Source organism: Telopea speciosissima, unplaced genomic scaffold, assembly GCF_018873765.1.
Source record: "Telopea speciosissima isolate NSW1024214 ecotype Mountain lineage unplaced genomic scaffold, Tspe_v1 Tspe_v1.0079, whole genome shotgun sequence".
In the NCBI taxonomy this organism is placed as follows: Eukaryota; Viridiplantae; Streptophyta; class Magnoliopsida; order Proteales; family Proteaceae; genus Telopea; species Telopea speciosissima.
Genome location: NW_025317415.1, coordinates 71,303 through 90,259, shown reverse-complemented (window position 1 = coordinate 90,259; position 18,957 = coordinate 71,303). Strand labels below are relative to the sequence as shown.

General features: G+C 36.6%; 3 pseudogenes; all 3 read right to left on the bottom strand.

Moving 5' to 3' along the window:
- Positions 1 to 7,524: 7,524 nt before the first annotated feature.
- Positions 7,525 to 9,841, bottom strand: LOC122647585 (annotated as a pseudogene).
- Positions 9,842 to 13,349: 3,508 nt separating this feature from the next.
- On the bottom strand, positions 13,350 to 15,415 carry LOC122647584 (annotated as a pseudogene).
- A 773-nt stretch (positions 15,416 to 16,188) lies between these two features.
- Positions 16,189 to 18,486, bottom strand: LOC122647583 (annotated as a pseudogene).
- Between the last annotated feature and the right edge of the window lie 471 nt (positions 18,487 to 18,957).

The following is an 18,957-nucleotide window of genomic DNA, read 5'->3' as shown; positions in this document are numbered from 1 at the left end:
AGTCAGTTTATGCATGCACCCAAGATGGGACATCTTGATGCAGTTTATAGGATCCTCAGGTATTTGAAGTCATGCCCTGGAAAAGGTCTTCTCTTCTCTAGGAATGGTCACTTGAGAATTGAAGTATATACAGATGCTGATTGGGCTGGGTCTATCGCTAATAGGAGATCCACATCTGGATACTGTACCTTTGTTGGAGGCAATTTGGTCACCTGGAGGAGTAAGAAACAACCAGTGGCAGCCAGGTCAAGTGCTGAAGCAGAGTTTAGAGCCATGGCTCATGGTGTGTGTGAAGTCTTGTGGTTGAAGAAGCTTGTCCAAGAATTGGGGTTTGAGACAACTGAACCTATGAGTCTATATTGCGACAACAAGGCAACCATCAGTATTGCTCACAACCCAGTTCAACATGACAGGACAAAGCATGTTGAGGTTGACAGACACTTTATTAAGGAGAAAATAGACTCTAAGGCTATTTGTACTCCCTTTGTGAAGACGAATGAACAAGTGGCTGATATCTTCACCAAAGGACTTGGCTCCAATCACTTTAGTTTTATGTTAGACAAGCTGGGTATGTATGACATATACCACCCAGTTTAAGGGGGAGTGTTAAGAATGGTTGTATTGTATCAGGGGTATATGTGTAAATATCCCTTTGTATTATTTTCTTATTTTTTGTCATTTGTATAAGGCCAAGGGCCTAGGTGTAATTTATCATTCTTTTCAATATAAGCATGTTAGTCTCTAGGTTAGAGACATAACACTTGAACACCAAAACCGTGGCTGCTCTCTTCTCTTTCTTCTCTTCTCCTTCTTCAACCTAAAATCTAACATCCCGGTAGATATCATCAGGGATGGAATCCAAGCAATTATCTGCAGGAATGTTTACTTGGAAGAGGAAATTTTAGAGCATTGAACTCTGAATACTTCACACAAATGAAGAATTAGAACAACACAGCAAATAAGAAATAAAACTTACATGAGATCCACTCAAAGGAAGTGTTGGTACTCCTGCAGCTTAAGCAATTACTGACGAACCAATGTTATCTCCCAATGCTCCCATTGATGCAGCAGGTGGCCCCAGGAATATCATGCCCTTTGAATTCAGTGCATCTCTGGCAGCTGAGGGTTCTCTGATGCATAGCCCCAACCAGGCCAAACCGCATTACCATGTGTTATCTCTGCCTTTTAAAGATCAGAAAATGCTTAGAGCAAGCATACTAAAATATAAAACAGGTTTACTGAAGTTCAGAATTTAATTTAACCAATTAAACCCTGAAAGGAAGAGAAATCAGATGAGATCAACTGCTACTCAGCTACCTAGCTAGAACCATAGTAAACAAAAACCAGAACTGGGATGGAAAATCATAGATGGTTAATTTTTCCAAATTGTGCTTGTGCGGTAATAGACTGACGTTACTTTTTCTTATTTATGATTTCATCAACCATTTGCTAGTTTAATAATTTAGGTCTTCTAGTTAAAGTTTCCTAGCCATTTGAAGTTCAAATAATAAATAAATATTATCAAAACTTGCCAAATAAGGCAACACCTCAATAAGAGATTCATCACTCTTCAATTTTTCTTGTCTATCAATAAACAGAAAATAAATGCAATATGAATACGCACCTCCACAATGAGCTGCACATTAGCATAGTTGTTATTTTTGGTCCCACCAGGAACTTCCACAAACTGATCAGCAATTCGGATATGCTCAGCTTTGATTCTCATGTCTCTACGGTAGCCATGGCCACCAAAAGGATTGCCTTCTCAGTTTCGAAGGTCTTATAGGCCCATGTCCTGACACTACACATAAACTTTACTGCTGCCATTCCATTGTTTGCGATGCAGATGTTGTGGATGGGATTCTTCGCACCAAGGGCATAACAGAACTCATCAACCTCAGTTGATGCAAGTGGATGCTTGATTGAGACTGTTCCATTTATAACTCCATTCCCACGCAAAACTCCAGCCATTGGAGGACCCTTCTGAGATTTACACATATTGCATAGACAGAAAATTATGACCAAGTTCAATTCCAAGGATAGGAAATTTAGTACTGAACTTAATTACTGGTTTACTTTATCCTCGTTACAATTTTGTGCGACCATCTTCAAGACAAAAAGAAATTCGTTGATTTAAAGACAAAAAAATAATTCTAGAAAGGCAGCAGAGAGATCCTAGCAACAAAGAATGCATTAGAATGGAAATTCGTTGATTTCAAAGGAACATAAGCAACAAAATTAGAATGGAATTTTTTATTTATTTCAAAGGAACTAAGCAACAAAGGTAGAAGAAGTTAAAACCTACCAATTTCGTTGATCACCAAGCAAGCAAATAAAACCTATGAACGAATTAAAATGGAAATTGGTCAAAAACAGATTTATATTAAAAGAAAAAAAGAACATAAAATTGCATGTGTGTGCGGCCATTGGGTTTCAGGATGTCAACCCTAGGATCAAAGAGAAAATGAAAGAGGAAAAGGAAAGCATATAAAAATCCCAAAAGAGATGGTCTTCAAACATCCGTACGACCAGACAAAGATTGTATTTTAGTTGCATTTGTTCAATTAAGTTTCATCGTGAACAAATAATGTGTATTCCAGAAAATGCATCCCCACTTACTTTGTCAAAGGCAACTTCTGAGTGAAGAATTCCTATCTGATTTAGACAAAACCTCTATTTTTTCCTAACCAAAATCACCAATTTTTCCGTGAGAAAAATAACACATGCAATTATAACCCTTCGTAGGAATCTAAATGAAGCAAATCAAGCAATGCCTGAAAAGGTAAAAAAATGAAGAATAAGCAAAGAAACCATCTACCAACCACTGAAATTTACAAACAAGAGTAGAAGGAAAAGCAGAGAGATATTAGAGATAAGTGAAGAAATCCAACTGGAATCAAGACAAAACTCACCCATTGACAATAGTGATTTCTCAATCAATATGTTCAAATCTGCATAACCAAGAAAGAAAAGATAAGGCAAATTTTCCTTTTCATAAAAAAAAACAAAAAAGAAAGAAAGAAAAGATATAATCAACAAAAAAAATTGATAAAAGACAAATTCAAAGAAGGGGAAAAAAGGGTCCACAATACCTTCACTGATTTCAAATGTTTTCTTTAGTTGGGCTCTTTAGGATTCCATTTAATTAGGTCAATGCCTCAGACTGATGAGAAAAGAAAATGTCAAATCCCACCTCTGGAGTTGCAGAGCACAACTCCACAAAGCATGCACACACACACACACACACTCACATTACCTATGTATTTGCAGACTTACCTCTCATCTGATTGCGGTGGGAGTAGGAGAGAAACGTAGACTACCTGCCCAGCTACGCTAACAGGGCGAACATGGATAATAAGTGAGGCTGTCGAAGTGCCCATCGTCTTTATGCTTTGAAATCAGATCCTCGGCGTTGATTGTTTTATTGTTGCTTCCCATTGTCTCCACTGGAAATTTCTCACAATTTTTAGAGCATCAACGCAACCTAAGATGCTTCAAGCTGAGATAATTTCCGCAAAACTCAATATGTGATATAATCGCAATTGTCCCAACCCCGAAAGTTTTGTTCATTCTCTTAAAAAATACCCTTCTCTCACTTATAAAAATGGAAAAAAGAATATAGTTTAAAAAATGCTGTTTTTTAAACTCTTTTTGGAACCCATTCTTATGGAATGGTTTATATCTAGTATGCTGTTTTTTTTAAATTCTGTTTTGACTGCATTTCATGTGTTCATTTAATACACTGTTATGCTGTATTTTAAATTCTGTTTTTGGCTTCATCTCATGTTACCATTTAATGCATCGTTATGCTATGTCTAAAATTCTGTTTTGGGCTACATCTCATGTATCCATTTAATACACTTTTATATTGTTTTAATTTCTGTTTTAGCTTCATTTTCAAGAATCCATTCAATATATTGTTATGTTTCTTTTAAAATTCTGTTTTGGCTTTATTTTCATGTAACTGTTTAATACACTGATATGGTGTTTTTCAAACTCTTTTGGAGTCTATTCCTATGTAACTATTTTGATGACTCTTTGTTGCTTTACTCTATTATGTTTGAGAAAACTTTTGGAGCAGAAAATGGGGCTGGTTTACTAGTCCTTGGGAGTGGCTGCCCAGAAAGATGGATTATGGTCCTATCGGTAGAGTCCCTTTTGTTGCTTCTCACTAGAAACCCCATGTGACGGTATAGGAGGCGAAAGCCTTTTGTCTTTGATTCTGATTTTCTTTGCAAGTCCTATACCACCTTATGACGGGTAAGGAACCGGAATAGGCCGGCATTAGTATTCATACCGTCTTAGTATTGTAGCCTACTGGGCTATACTCGTATCACTAGTTATTTTGATGATCGTAGCCCGTCTCTGTAAGTATAAAAGAAAGATTTACATGCAATTGCTTTTGTTTTGGAAATGGGGTTTTACCTATTTTTGCCGAGTTATATTTTCTATGGCTATTGCTTTTGATAGACAAACTATACGAAATTTAGTATAGTTGTTAATTCGAGATTTGATTTGGATTTTGGTTTGTGTTACATGAGCATTCAAACTATGGTTAATTTATTGGATATGGAATTTCACACTTGTCTATACTATATTTCGTTTCTCCATTAAACCATGAACCATTGTTATCATGTCTTTACAAGCATTACTTTTTAAGGTAGCTTATTGAGTTTCCAAAACTCAGGCAAGATGTGATGTTTTGCAGATGAGGACGTAGGTCTAGCCAAGGATATCGGGAACGTGTAGTCTTGAGCGCGTGTGATCGTGAAGAACCTTCCCAAGGGCATCATCATTTTATTTAGTTTATCTCCTGTTAGTACTTTTAGTTTTCTTTAGTTGGAGAGTTCATGTTGAACTATTTTTCTATTTCAGTTTAGATGGTTTGGACCATTAGTTATGTTACCCTCTTTTGAAGACAAGAATATTTATTTTGGTTTTAATTCAATAATTATTAAGATGGGAATTTTATTTTAGAAGACTAACATGTTACACTGATGGTTAGCCTATGGATATGAGTTAACAGCTCGAAATCCGACTGTTCGGGGTTTTAAGGCGTTACAGAGAGAGAGAGAATTAGAGATACGAGAATAAAGATGTTAATCATCTTGATCCCATTGTGGATTCTCATATGGTTGTAGATGAGGATGATGGCAATCAATATAGAGATTTTATTGCAACAAGGAAAAATGGATTTAAAAGTAATGATGAGGTAGAGATTGAGTTGGGAAAGGACTCTTTATTTTCAAATAAGGATTTTAAAAGTAATGAGGAGGTGGAGATTGAGTTGGGAAAGGAGTCTTTATATTCAAATAAGGAGCGATCTTCTCACGTAGATGGGTCGGATGGAGTGGATTCGGGCCTAAATATGGGTATGGGTTCTGCTTGTGTATCTGGGTCAGAATCGTCAGATGTGGATGGGTCGGATTATGACCAATTTGATCATGAGGAGATGCAAGGTGGGTGGACTCAGGTGTTGGGTTGGAAAAATCGTGATGGCCGTAGGAATGCCCCTCGAGGTGGTCGCATGGGTGGTCGTATGGCAACTCCAGTTATTGGTAGAACTCGTCATCAAAAGAAGGCAAAGCCTGGTGTTAAAGCGGTGGACACGGGAGTAGAACAATCCCTGGTTGAAAAGGAGACTTCATCTCCCTTTTCACCAGAGCAGGTGGCTCTTTTGGCTCGTGTGGCTTTTGATCGACCTGGTGTATATGCTGAGATCCCCCGACGATCAAATAGGACAAGGACCCCCTCGGTGCGCCTCGCAGATCCCCCGTACGCTTGTTTTATTATTTTTCTCGGGTTAGCGAGTGGCTTGAAGCCCTCGCCAATATGGTTTAGGACTACGTTCCCCCTTTTTTAAGCTTTAGCATTCTTTGCCAATATTTTGTCATAGGCTTGTTTGCCTCCTTTTATATATTCAATAAAATTTCTATTTTCAAAAAAAATAAATAAATAAAAATTGATATTGTTGAAATATTTAATTCGAAAGCTTAAGAAAAAAGAATAAAGAGAGATCACTAAGATAGAAAGAGAGAGATGTGGAATGGAAAGGGAATCTCGACTTTCCTAAAACTGAAAGGGAATTGTAAATTTTTATATCGTAAGAAAAATCTAAAACAAATTACGACCAAGGGTATTAAGAATATGAGAAACTAATAAGAAAAGGCATGAAGAATGATAAGGGAAAAAGAGAATTTAAATAAAAAGAATAAGGAGAATGGAAGAAAGGAGGTGGGTTTTTGGACTTAGATCAGAATAGGGTTTTAGGGTTTAGCTCTGATACCATGTTAGCAAGACAGAAATTAGGAGAATGGCTTAAGTGAGTAGTTTGTTCACTCAGCCCCTTCATTTATATCTTTCAATAATAAGGCAAAATTACAAGAATGTCCATGGACAGCCGACGATGCTAATAAAAGGGAATAAACAAGGAAAAAAACCCAAAAATACCCTTATCGGGTTACATAACTCAATAGTTTGTTATGGTTTGAAGATGGAAACTTTCATTTAAGTATCACACATTGAAAATCTTCTGAATCCAAATAAAATTGCTCATTTAGTATGATCATGGGCATTTGTCCTGTCACTTCCTTTTGGATAAAAGAGTTGAACTATTCACTGAGTAGGAGACAGAGTCCTAGAGGCCTTAAGGAGTACTAGTGAATATATGTACTCATTGGTTAGAGGTTATAATTTTCGAATGTTGTTGTTCCTAGACAATTATTTTAGCTACCAAGTAAACTTGGTACAAGTCATACCAGAAGGAAAATGAGAGGGGGACCATACCATTTGTGTTTGTTACCTGCTTATGGGTTTATGCTGTTAAGAGACCGATGCTACCATCCAATAGGCACGATTTGATTTCTTTCCGCTGTTTATATCTTCTCCTGCCCCATTTCTTTTGTTATTGGGCTACCAACTCCTTATAATTATAAAATTTATGCAGTGTTAATTTCAATTATTCGAGGATGCACTTTGATTTTGGGTAATCTAAATGCATGAATAGAGTAACCATAATGACTTACCTAGTAGTGTTGTTTTATCTTACAGTGACGACTTTGCTTGATATGAATGCAGAGAGAAAGAGAGAGAGAGAGTGTGTTCACAAGTTTCTACATGACCTTCACGCCGGTATCCCCACCACCTTGCTTTCTAGTTGGGTTGGAATAGTAATTTAAAAAAACTTCTGCTGCTGAGATCTTTAAAATAAGCGAGGGAATAAAAATTATTGATTGAAGATGGATCGATAGCAATGAATATATAAGTTATCAAAATTATTAAGCAACTGCACATGCTTAATATAAGGTCTTTTCCAAAAGAAAAACTGCAGTTAGTAGCCTGTTCTTACCTCCAAACTCACCTAACCTCTGGTGTTTAAAGACAAAAGGAAAAGGGTTAATAGAAAAAAAGGATCGAGGAAAGCAATATGCATGACTTCAGACTTAAATATTGGTGATATTATCAAGGGATTCGATCTACACTTCAGTTTCCTCCATAACCTTTCAAATGGTTTCAATTCTCAATTCAAAATAAAAAGAGACTTGAAGCATGCATTCTATTAGCTAGTTCACTAAGAGTAGTCTGAGAAATGCAATAATGTAAAGATATGGTCAGAGTAATCACCTCCAAGTTCCACCAACAAAATCTAATCTGCTCTTAAGGGTTCAAAGATATATAGCACAAAAGATGCACTAATTTCTATTGAGAACAGAACACAAAGAACCACTAACCTGTAATCGGGGGTTGAGTTCTAAGAAATACTACTCGCCAGCATCCATACTATATCAATAGCAGCACCAATATAATTCACCCACTTAGCTAGCCTTCTAGCTGCCTGCTCCAGCTCCTTCACTATTTCTAGAGGCCCTACTGTAATCGGACCCTCCTCAATGATCTATTCGACATAAAATATTGTATCAACACATTTTGATGACAGTAAGCTCATAAGGATGCTTGGAATTAAAATAAAACAAACCCCATATTCTTATGAGAGCATGCTTGTACCAATAAATCAAGAAGAAAGTAAGATACTTGTCAAGCATCTAGGGAAGAATTTGCCTTTTGGTGTCGCCTCTGAACACTACAATCATGACTATGTAAAACTGCAACGTTACCATACGTATCACAAAGTAGCTGGACTTCTAAATGCCGGCCCTGAGGAAACCAAAATTATCATCAACATAAAATTTCGATCCAAATTACAGGGGAAAAGAATTCTTTCATTGCTCAGGTGGGAATTGAAGTTGATCTCACCTAGGAAGCAACCTTCGTTATAAATATTGAAGAACCAGGAACTTCACCCTGAACTTGCTTGACCAATGCCTTGACTTCATCATCATTATGAACCTGAATGGTTAAAAGTGAATAAAAAGTGTTAGTTCAAACATGAGAAGAAGGCCCATGTGACCTGAAAAACCTCACATTTGCATTATGATTAACATGATTTTTTTAATATATGGTGCTTGAGCAAGATATCAAGTAGATTCATCCTACATGGAAAGTCCCTATACAAGTATGAAAGAAACCTTTCTTATGCCATTCCCGCCACTACCCCCCAAAATACCTTGATCATTGCAGGGTAACCCACTACCTGGCAGCTAGCCACTGCCTCCTCTGTTGTATATACACATGCTTCCCGGAAGATATTATCAGGGATGGAATCCAAGCAACTCTCTGGAGGAATGTTTACCTCGAAGAGGAAATTTTAGAGCATTGAACTCTGAATACCTCGCAGAAATGAAGAATTAGAACAAAACAGCAAATAAGAAATAAGACGTACATGCGATCCACTCAATGGAAGCATTGGTACTCCTGCTGCTTAAGCAATTATAGACGAACAAATCTTATCTCCCAATGCTCCAATTGATGCAGCAGGTGGCCCCAGGAATATCATGCCCTTTGAATTCAGTGCATCTGTGGCAGCTGGAGGTTCTCTTATGCATGGCCCCAACCAGGCCAAACCACATTAATATGTGTTATCTCTGCCATCGAAAGATCAGAAAATGCTTAGAGCAAGCATACTAAAATATAAAACAGGTTTACTGAAGTTCAGAATTTAATTTAACCAATTAAACCCTGAAAGGAAGAGAAATCAGATGAGATCAAATGCAACCCAGTTGCCTAGCAAGAACCATAGTTTATAAAAACCAGAACTGGGGTGGAAAATCATAGATGGTTAATTTTGCCAGATTGTGCTTGTGCAGTAATGGACTGAAGTTACTTTTTCTTATTTATGATTTCATCAACTTTTTGCTAGTTTAATTCTTTAGGTCTTCTAGTTAGAGTTTCCTAACCATTTGAAGTTCAAATAATAAACAAAATAATATCAAACTTGCCAAATAAGGCATTTACACCTCAATCAGAGATTCATCACTCTTTAATTTTTCATGTCTCCTCATTTATTTTCAACATAATTCAGTAATTATGATATCAATAAACAGAAAATAAATGCAATATGAATACGCACCTCCATAATGAGCTGCACATTAGCATAGTTGTTATTGTTGGTCCCACCAGGAACTTCCACAAACTGATCAGCAATTTGGATATGCTCAGCATTGATTCTCATGTCTCTAAGGTAGCCGTGGCGACCAAAAGGATTGCCTTCTCAGTTTCGAAGGTCTTATCTTATAGGCCCATGTCCTGACACTGCATATAAACTTCACTGCTGCCATTCCATTGCGATTAAGATGTCGTGGATGGAATTCTTCCCACCAAGGGCATAACAGAACTCATCAACTTCAGTTGATGCAGATGGATGCTTGATTGAGACTGTTCCATTTATAACTCCATTCCCATGCAAAACTCTAGCCATTGGAGGACCCTTCTGAGATTTACACATATTGCATAGATAGAAAATTATCACCAAGTTCAATTCCAAGGGTAGGAAATTTAGTACTGAACTTAGTTACAGGTTTACTTTATCCCCACTACAATTTTGTGCGACCATCTTAAAGACAAAAAGAAATTCGTTGATTTAAAGACAAAAAGAAATTCTAGGAAGGAAGCAGAGAGACCCTGGCAACAGAGAATGCATTAGAATGGAAATTTGTTGATTTCAAAAGAACATAAGCAACAGAATTAGAATGGAATTTTTTTTTATTTTAAAGGAACTAAGCAACAAAGGTAGAAGAAGTTTAAACCTACCAATTTAGTTGATCACCAAGCAAGCAAATAAAACCTATGAATGTATTAGAATGGAAATTGGTCAAAAACAGATTTATATTAAAAAAAAAAAAAAGAACATAAAATTGCATGTGTGTGCTGCCATAGGGTTTCAGGATGTAAACCCTAGGATCAAAGAGATATAAAAATCCCAAAAAAGATGGTCTTCAGACATCCGTACGACCAAACAAAGAATGTATTTTAGTTGCATTTGCTCAATAAGTTTCATCGTGAAGAAATAATGTATATTATTCCTTTGCAATAGATTGAAACTTTCCAGAAAATGCATCCCCACTAACTTTGTCAAAGGCAACTTCGGATTGAAGAATTCCCATCTGATTTAGACAAAAACTCTAATCTTTCCTAACCAAAATCACCAAATTTTCCGTGAGAAAAATGACACATGCAATTATAACCCTTCGTAGGAATCCAAATGAAGCAAATCAAGCAATGCCCGGAAATGTAAAAAAAACAGAAGGATAAGCAAAGAAAACATCTACAAACCACTGAAATTTGCAAACAAAAATAGAAGGAAAAGCAGAGAGATCTTTGAGATAAGTGAAGAAATCCAACTGGAATCAAGACAAAACTCAAATCCCATTCAAAATAGTGATTGCTCAATCAATATGTTCGAATCTGCATAACCAAGAAAGAAAAGCTAAGGCAAATTTTCCTTTTCATTAAAAAAACAAAAAAGAAAGAAAGAAAAGTTGATAATCAAAAAAAGAATTGATAAAAGACAAATTCAAAGAAGGGGGAAAAAGGGGTCCACAATACCTTCACTGATTTCAAATGTTTTCTTTAGTTGGGCTCTTTAGGATTCCATTTAATTAGGTCAATCAGACTGATCGGAAAAGAAAATGTCAAATCCCACCTCTGGAGTTGCAGAGCACAACTCCACAAAGCATGCACGCACACACATTACTTATGTATTTGCAGACTTACCTCTCATCTGATTGCGGTGGGTGTAGGAGAGAAACGTAAGCCACCTGCCCAGCTACGCTAACAGGGTGAATAGGGATAATAAGTGAGGCTGTCAAAGTGCCCATCGTCCTTAAGCTTTGAAATCACATCCTCGGTGTTGATTCTTTGATTGTTGCTTTCCATTGTCTCCACTGGAAATTTCTCACAGAATTCTCAGAGCATCAATGCAACCTGAGATGCTTCAAGCTGAGGTAATTTCTGCAAAACTCAATATGTGATATAATCGCAATTGTCCAAAACCCGACAGTTTTGTTCAGTCTCTTAAAAAATACCCTTCTCTCACTTATAAAAATGGAAAAAAGAATATAGTTTCCCATGGAAGGGGATTCATTTTACATTTCTTACTAATTAAGGTTGAGAAGAGAAAAGAGAGAGAGAGAGAGAGAGAGAGAGAGAGAGAGATGTAGAGATACGAGACTAGAAGAGAGATTGCTAAGATAGAGAGAGAGAGAGAGAGATGTGGAATGGAAGGGGAATCTAGGCTTTCCTAAAACTGAAAGGGAATTGTTAATTTCTATATCCTAAGAAAAATCTAAAACAAATTACGACCAAGAGTATTAAGAATATGAGAAACTAATACGAAAAGACATGTAGAATGATAAGGGAAAAAGAGAATTTAAATAAAAAGAATAAGGAGAATGGAAGAAAGGAGGTGGGTTTTTGGACTTAGATCAGAATAGGATTTTAGGGTTTAGCTCTGATACCATGTTAGCAAGACAGAAATTAGGAGAATGGCTTAAGTGAGTAGTTTGTTCACTCAGCCCCTTCATTTATATCTTTCAATAATAAGGCAGAATTACAAGAATGTCCATGTACAGCCGACTATGCTAATAACAGGGAATAAACAAGGAAAAATACCCAAAAATCCCCTTATAGGGTTACATAACTCAACAGTTTGTTATGGTTTGAAGATGGAAACCTTCATTCATTTAAGTATCACACTTTGAAAATCTTCTAAATCCAAATTAAATTGCTCATTTATTCGTATGATCATGGGTATCTGTCCTGTCACTTCCTTTTGGATAGAAGTGTTGAACTATTCTCTGAGTAGGAGACAGAGTCCAAGAGGCCTTAAGGAGTGCTAGTGAATGTATGAACTCACTGCTTAGAGGTTATAATTTTCTAATAATGTTGTTCCTAGAAAATTATTTTGGCTACCAAGTTAACTTGGTTCAGGTTATATACCCGAAGGAAAATGAGAGGGGGACCATACCATTTGTGTTTGCTAACTGTTTATGGGTATATGTTGTTAAGAGACCGATGCTATCATCAAATAGGCACGATTTGATTTCTTCCGCTGTTTATATTTTCTCCTCCCCCATTTCTTTTGTTATTGGGCTACCAACTCCTTATAATTATAAAATTTATGCTGTGTTAATTTCAATTATTCGTGGATGCACTTTGATTATGGGTACTCTAAATGCCTGAATAGAGTAACTAGAATGACTTACCTGGTAGTGTTGCTTTATCTTACAGTAATGACTTTGCTTGATATGAATGCAAAAAGAGAGAGAGAGAGAGAGTGAGTTCACCAGTTTGTACAGAAACTTCATGCCGTTATCCCTACCATCTTGCTTTCTAGTTGGTGTTCACCAGTTTGTACAGGAACTTCATGCCGTTATCCCTACCACCTTGCTTTCTAGTTGGGTTGGAATAATAATTTAAAAAAACATATGCTGCTGAGATCTTTAAAAGAAGCAAGAGAATAAAAATTATCAATTGAAGATGGATCGATAGCAATGAATATATAAGTTCTCAAAATTATTAAGCAACTGCACCTTCTTAATATAAGGTCTTTTTCAAAAGAAAAACTGCCGTTAGTATCTTCTTATTACCCCCACCCCCACCTAAGCTTTGGTGTTTAAAGATAAAAGGAAAAGGGTTAACAGAATAAAAGGATCGAGTAAAGCAAATATGTATGACTTCAGACCTGAATATTGGTGATATTATCAAGGGATTCGATCTACACTTCATTTTCGTACATAATCTTTCGACTGGTTTCAATTCTCAATTCAAAATTGTATTAGCTAGTTTACTAAGAGTAGTATGAGAAATGCAATAATATAAAGATACGGTCCGAGTAATCACTTCCAAGTTCCACCAAAAAAATCTAATCTGCTCTTATTGTTTCAAAGATATATAGCACAAAAGATGCACTAATTTCTATTGAAAACAGAACACAAAGAACCACTAACCTATAATCAAGGGTTGAGTTCTAAGAAATAGTACTCGCTATTGTCCATACTATATAGATACTCAACAATAGCAGCACCAATATAATTCACGCACTTAGCTAGCCTTCTAGCTGCCTGCTCCAGCCCCTTCACTGTTTCTTGAGGTGCTACTATAATCGGATCCTCCCCAATGATCTATTCGACATAAAATACTGTATCAACAAATTTCAATGATAGTAAGCTCATAAGGATGCTTGGAATGAAAATAAAACAAACCCCATATTCTTATGAGAGCATGCTTGTACCAATAAATCAAGAAGAAAGTAAGATACTTGGCAAGCATCTAGGGAAGAATTTACCTTTTGGTGTCGCCTCTGAACACTACCATCACGACTATGTAAACTGCAACATTGCCATTTGATCACAAAGTAGCTGGACTTCTAAATGTCGGCCCTGAGGAAACCAAAATTATCATCAACATAGAATTCCCATCCAAATTACAGGAGAAAAGAATCCTTTCATTGCTCAGGTGGGAATTGAAGTTGATCTCACCTAGGAAGCGACCTTCATTATAAATATTGGAGAACCAAGAACCTCACCCTGAACTTGCTTGACCAATGCCTTGACTTCATCATCATTATGAACCTGAATGGTTAAAAGTGAGTAAAAAGTGTTAGTTCAAACATGAGAAGTAGGCCCTTGTGCCCTGGAAAACTTACATTTGCATTACGATTACCATGATTCCTATAATATATGGTGCTTGAGCAAGATATCAAGTAGATTCATCCTCCATGAAAAGTCAACAATACAAGTATGAAAGAAACCTTTCTTATGCCATTACCGCCACCACCCCAAGATGCCTTGATCATTGCAGGGTAACCCACTACCTGGCAGCTAGCCACTGCCTCCTCTGTTATATATACACAGGCTTCCCGGAAGATATCATCAGGGATGGAATCTAAGCAACTCTCTGGAGGAATGTTTACCTGGAAGAGGAAATTTTAGAGCATTGAACTCTGAATACCTCGCACAAATTAGGAATTAGAACAAAACAACAAATAAGAAATAAGACTTAAATGAGACCCACTCACTGGTAGTGTTGGTACTCCTGCTGCTTAAGCAATTAGTGGCGAACCAATCTTATGTCCCAATGCTCCCATTGATGCAGCAGGTGGCTCTGGGAATATCATACCCTTTTAATTCAGCGCATCTCTGGCAGTCGGGGGTTCTCTGATGCATGGCCCCAACCAGACCAAACCGCATTAACATGTGTTATCTCTGCCATCTAAAGATCAGAAAATGCTTAGAGCAAGCATACTAAAATATAAAACTGGTTTACTGAAGTTCAGAATTTAATTTAACCAATTAAACCCTGAAAGGAAGAGAAATCAGATGAGATCAAATGCTACTCAGCTACCTAGCAAGAAACATAGTTAACAAAAACTAGACCTGGGGTGGAAAATCATAGATGGTTAATTTAGCCAGATTGTGCTTGTGGAGCAATGGACTAAAGTTACTTTTTTTTATTTATGATTTCATCAACCTTTTGCTAGTTTAATTCTTTAGGTCTTCTAGTTAGAGTTTCCTAACCATTTCAAATAAATATTATCAAAACTTGCCCAATAAGGCCTCAATAAGAGATTCATCACTCTTCAATTTTTCTTGTCTCCTCATTTTTTTCAACATAATTCAGCAATTATGATATCAATAAACAGAAAATAAATGCAATATGAATATGCACCTCCACAATAAGCTGCACATTAGCATAGTTGTTATTGTTGGTCACACCAGGAACTTCCACAAACTGATCAGCAATTCGGATATGCTCAGCATTGATTCTCATGTCTCTAGGGAAGCAAAGGCCACCAAAAGGATTGCCTTCTCAGTTCGAAGGTCTTATCTTATAGGCCCATGTCCTGACACTGCACATAAACTTCACTGCTGCCATTCCATTGTTTGCGATTAAGATGTTTGTGGATGGGGTTCTTCCCACCAAGGGCATAACAGAACTCATCAACCTCAGTTGATGCGGATGGAGGCTTGATTGAGACTGTTCCATTTATAACTCCATTCCCATGCAAAATTTTAGCCATTGGAGGACCCTTCTAAGATTTACACATGTTGCATAGATAGAAAATTATCACCAAGTTCAATTCCAAGGATAGGAAATTTAGTAATGAACTTAATTACTGGTTTAATTTATCCCCGTTACAATTTTGTGCTACCATCTTAAAGACAAAAAGAAATTTGTTGATTTAAAGACAAAAAGAAATTCTAGGAAGGAAGCAGACCCTCGAAACAGAGAATGCATTAGAATGGAAATTCGTTGATTTCAAAGGAACATAAGCAACAGAATTAGAAGGGATTTTTTTTTTTTAATTTCAAAGGAACTAAGCAACAAAGGTAGAAGAAGTTAAAACCTACCAATTTCATTGATCACCAAGCAAGCAAATAAAACCTATGAATGTATTAGAATAGAAATTGGTCAAAAACGGATTTATATTTAAAAAAGTACATAAAATTACATGTGTTCTGCCATAAGGTTTCAGGATGTAAATCCTAGGATTAAAGAGATAATGAAAGAGGAAAAGGAGAGCATATAAACATCCCAAAAAAGATGGTCTTCAGACATCCGTATGACCAGACAAAGAATGTATTTTAGGTGCATTTGCTCAATAAGTTTCATTGTGAACAAATAATGTATATTATTCCTTTGCAATAGAGTGAAACATTCCAGAAAATGCATCCCCACTTACTTTGTCAAAGGCAACTTCTGATTGAAGAATTTCCATCAGATTTAGAGAAAAACTCTATTCTTTCCTAACCAAAATTACCAATTTTTCCATGAGAAAAAAAACACATGCAATTATAGCCCTTCGTAGGAATCCAAATGAAGCAAATCAAGCAATGCCTGAAAAGGTAAAAAAAATGAAGGATAAGCAAAAACCATCTACCAACCACTGAAATTTACAAACAAGAGTAGAAGGAAAAGCAGAGAGATATTTGAGATAAGTGAAGAAATCCAACTGGAATCAAGACAAAACTCAAATCCCAATCACAATACTGATTGCTCAATCAATATGTTCGAATCTGCATAACCAAGAAAGAAAAAATAAGGCAAATTTTCCTTTTCATAAGAAAAAAACAAAAACAAAAACAAAAAAAGAAAAAGAAAGAAAGAAAAGATGATAATCAAAAAAAGAATTGATAAGACAAATTCAAAGAAGGGGAAAAAAGGGGTCCACAATACCTTCACTGATTTGAGATGTTTTCTTTAGTTGGGCTCTTTAGGATTCCATTTAATTAGGTCAATGTCTCAGACTGATGAGCAAAGAAAATGTCAAATCCCACCTCTGGATTTGCAGAGCACAACTCCACAGCATGCGTGCAAACACATTAACTATGTATTTGCAGACTTATTTCTTATCTGATTGCGGTGGATGTAGGAGAGAAAAGTAGGCCATATGCCCAGCTATGCTAACAGGGCGAACAGAGATAATAAGTGAGGTTGTCGAAGTGCCCATCATCCTTAAGCTTTGAAATCACATCCTCGGCGTTGATTCTTTGATTGTTGCTTCCCATTGTCTCCATTGGAAATTTCTAAAAGAATTCTCAAAGCGTCAACGCAATCTGAGATGCTTCAAGCTGAGGTAATTTCCGCAAAACTCAATATGTGATATAATCGCTACCATCCAATCCCCGAAAATTTTGTTCATTCTCTTAAAAAATACCCTTTTCTCACTTATAAAAATGGAAAAAAAGAATATAGTTTCCCATGGAAGGGGATTCAATTTACATTTCTTACTAATTAAGGTTGAGAAGAGAAGATAGATAGAGAGAGAGAGAGAGAGAGAGAGTGAATTAGAGATACGAGAATAGAAGAGAGATTGCTAAGATAGAAAGAGAGAGATGTGGAATGGAAGGGGAATCTAGACTTTCCTAAAACTGAAAGGAAACTGTTAATTTTTATATCCTAAGAAAAATCTAAAACAAATTACGACCAACGGTATTAAGAATATGAGAAACTAATAAGAAAAGACAATGAGAATTATAAGGTAAAAAGAGAATTTAAATAAAAAGAATAAGGAGCATGGAAGGAAGGATGTAGGTTTTTGGACTTGGATCAAAATAGGGTTTTAGGGTTTAGCTCTGATACCATGTTTGCAAGACAGAAATTAGGAGAATGGCTTAAGTAAGTAGTTTGTTCACTCAGCCACTTCATTTATATCTTTCAATAATAAGGCAGAATTACAAGAATGCCCTTGCATCCTCTTATTAAAGCTGCAACGTTGCCATACTGATCACAAAGTAGCTAGACTTCTAAATGTCGGCTTTGAGGAAACCAAAATTATCATCAACATAAAATTTCCATCCAAATTACAGGGGAAAAGAATTCTTTCATTGCTCAGGTGGGAATTGAAGTTGATCTCACCTAGGAAGCAACCTTCATTATAAATATTGGAGAACCAGGAACCTCACCCTGAACTTGCTTGACCAATGCCTTGACTTCATCATCATTATGAACCTGAATGGTTAAAAGTGAATAAAAAGTGTTAGTTCAAACATGAGAAGAAGGCCCATGTGACCTGAAAAACTCACATTTGCATTACGAATAACATGATTTTTTTAATATATGGTGCTTGAGGAAGATATCAAGTAGATTCATCCTACATGGAAAGTCCCTATACAAGTATGAAAGAAACCTTTCTTATGCCAATACCGCCACCACCCCCAAGATGCCTTTATCATTGCAGGGTAACCCACTACCTGGCAGCTAGCCACTGCCTCCTCTGTTATATATACACAGGCTTCCCGGAAGATATCATCAGGGATGGAATCTAAGCAACTCTCTGGAGGAATGTTTACCTGGAAGAGGAAATTTTAGAGCATTGAACTCTTAATACCTCGCACAAATGAAAAATTAGAACGAAACAGAAAATAAGAAATAAGACATACATGAGATCCACTCAATGGAAGTGTTGGTACTCCTGCTGCTTAAGCAATTAGTGATGAACCAATCTTATCTCCAATGCTCCCATTGATGCAGCAGGTGGCCCTAGGAATATCATGCCCTTTGAATTCAGTGCATCTCTAGCAGCTGGGGGATCTCTGACGCATGGCCCCAACCAGACCAAACCGCATTAACATGTGTTATCTCTGCCATCTAAAGATCAGAAAATGCTTAGAGCAAGCATGCTAAAATATAAAATAGGTTTACTGAAGTTCAGAATTTAATTTAACCAATTAATCCCCGAAACAAAGAGAAATCAGATGAGATCAAATGCTACTCAGCTACCTAGCAAGAACCATAGTTGACAAAAAGCAGAACTGGGTAGAAAATCATAGATGGTTAATTTTGCCAGATTGTCCTTGTGCAGTAATGGACTGAAGGTTTTTTTTTGGGTGAATAAAAAATTTTCATTACCAAAGAGAGAGAAGAAAATGTACAAGGGCCCCCCTAGGGGGAAGAAACAATCAGCCAACTCAAAGAAGAGGGCCAGAATCTACAAGAGAGACAGAAGAGAGACCCCAGGATACAACAATGTGCCTTTTCCTTGGGGAGTCAATACAAGAAGGAGGAGCAGACGATAATTTCGCTTTAATTTCAAAGGAAATGGAATCCCAAATCTGATTG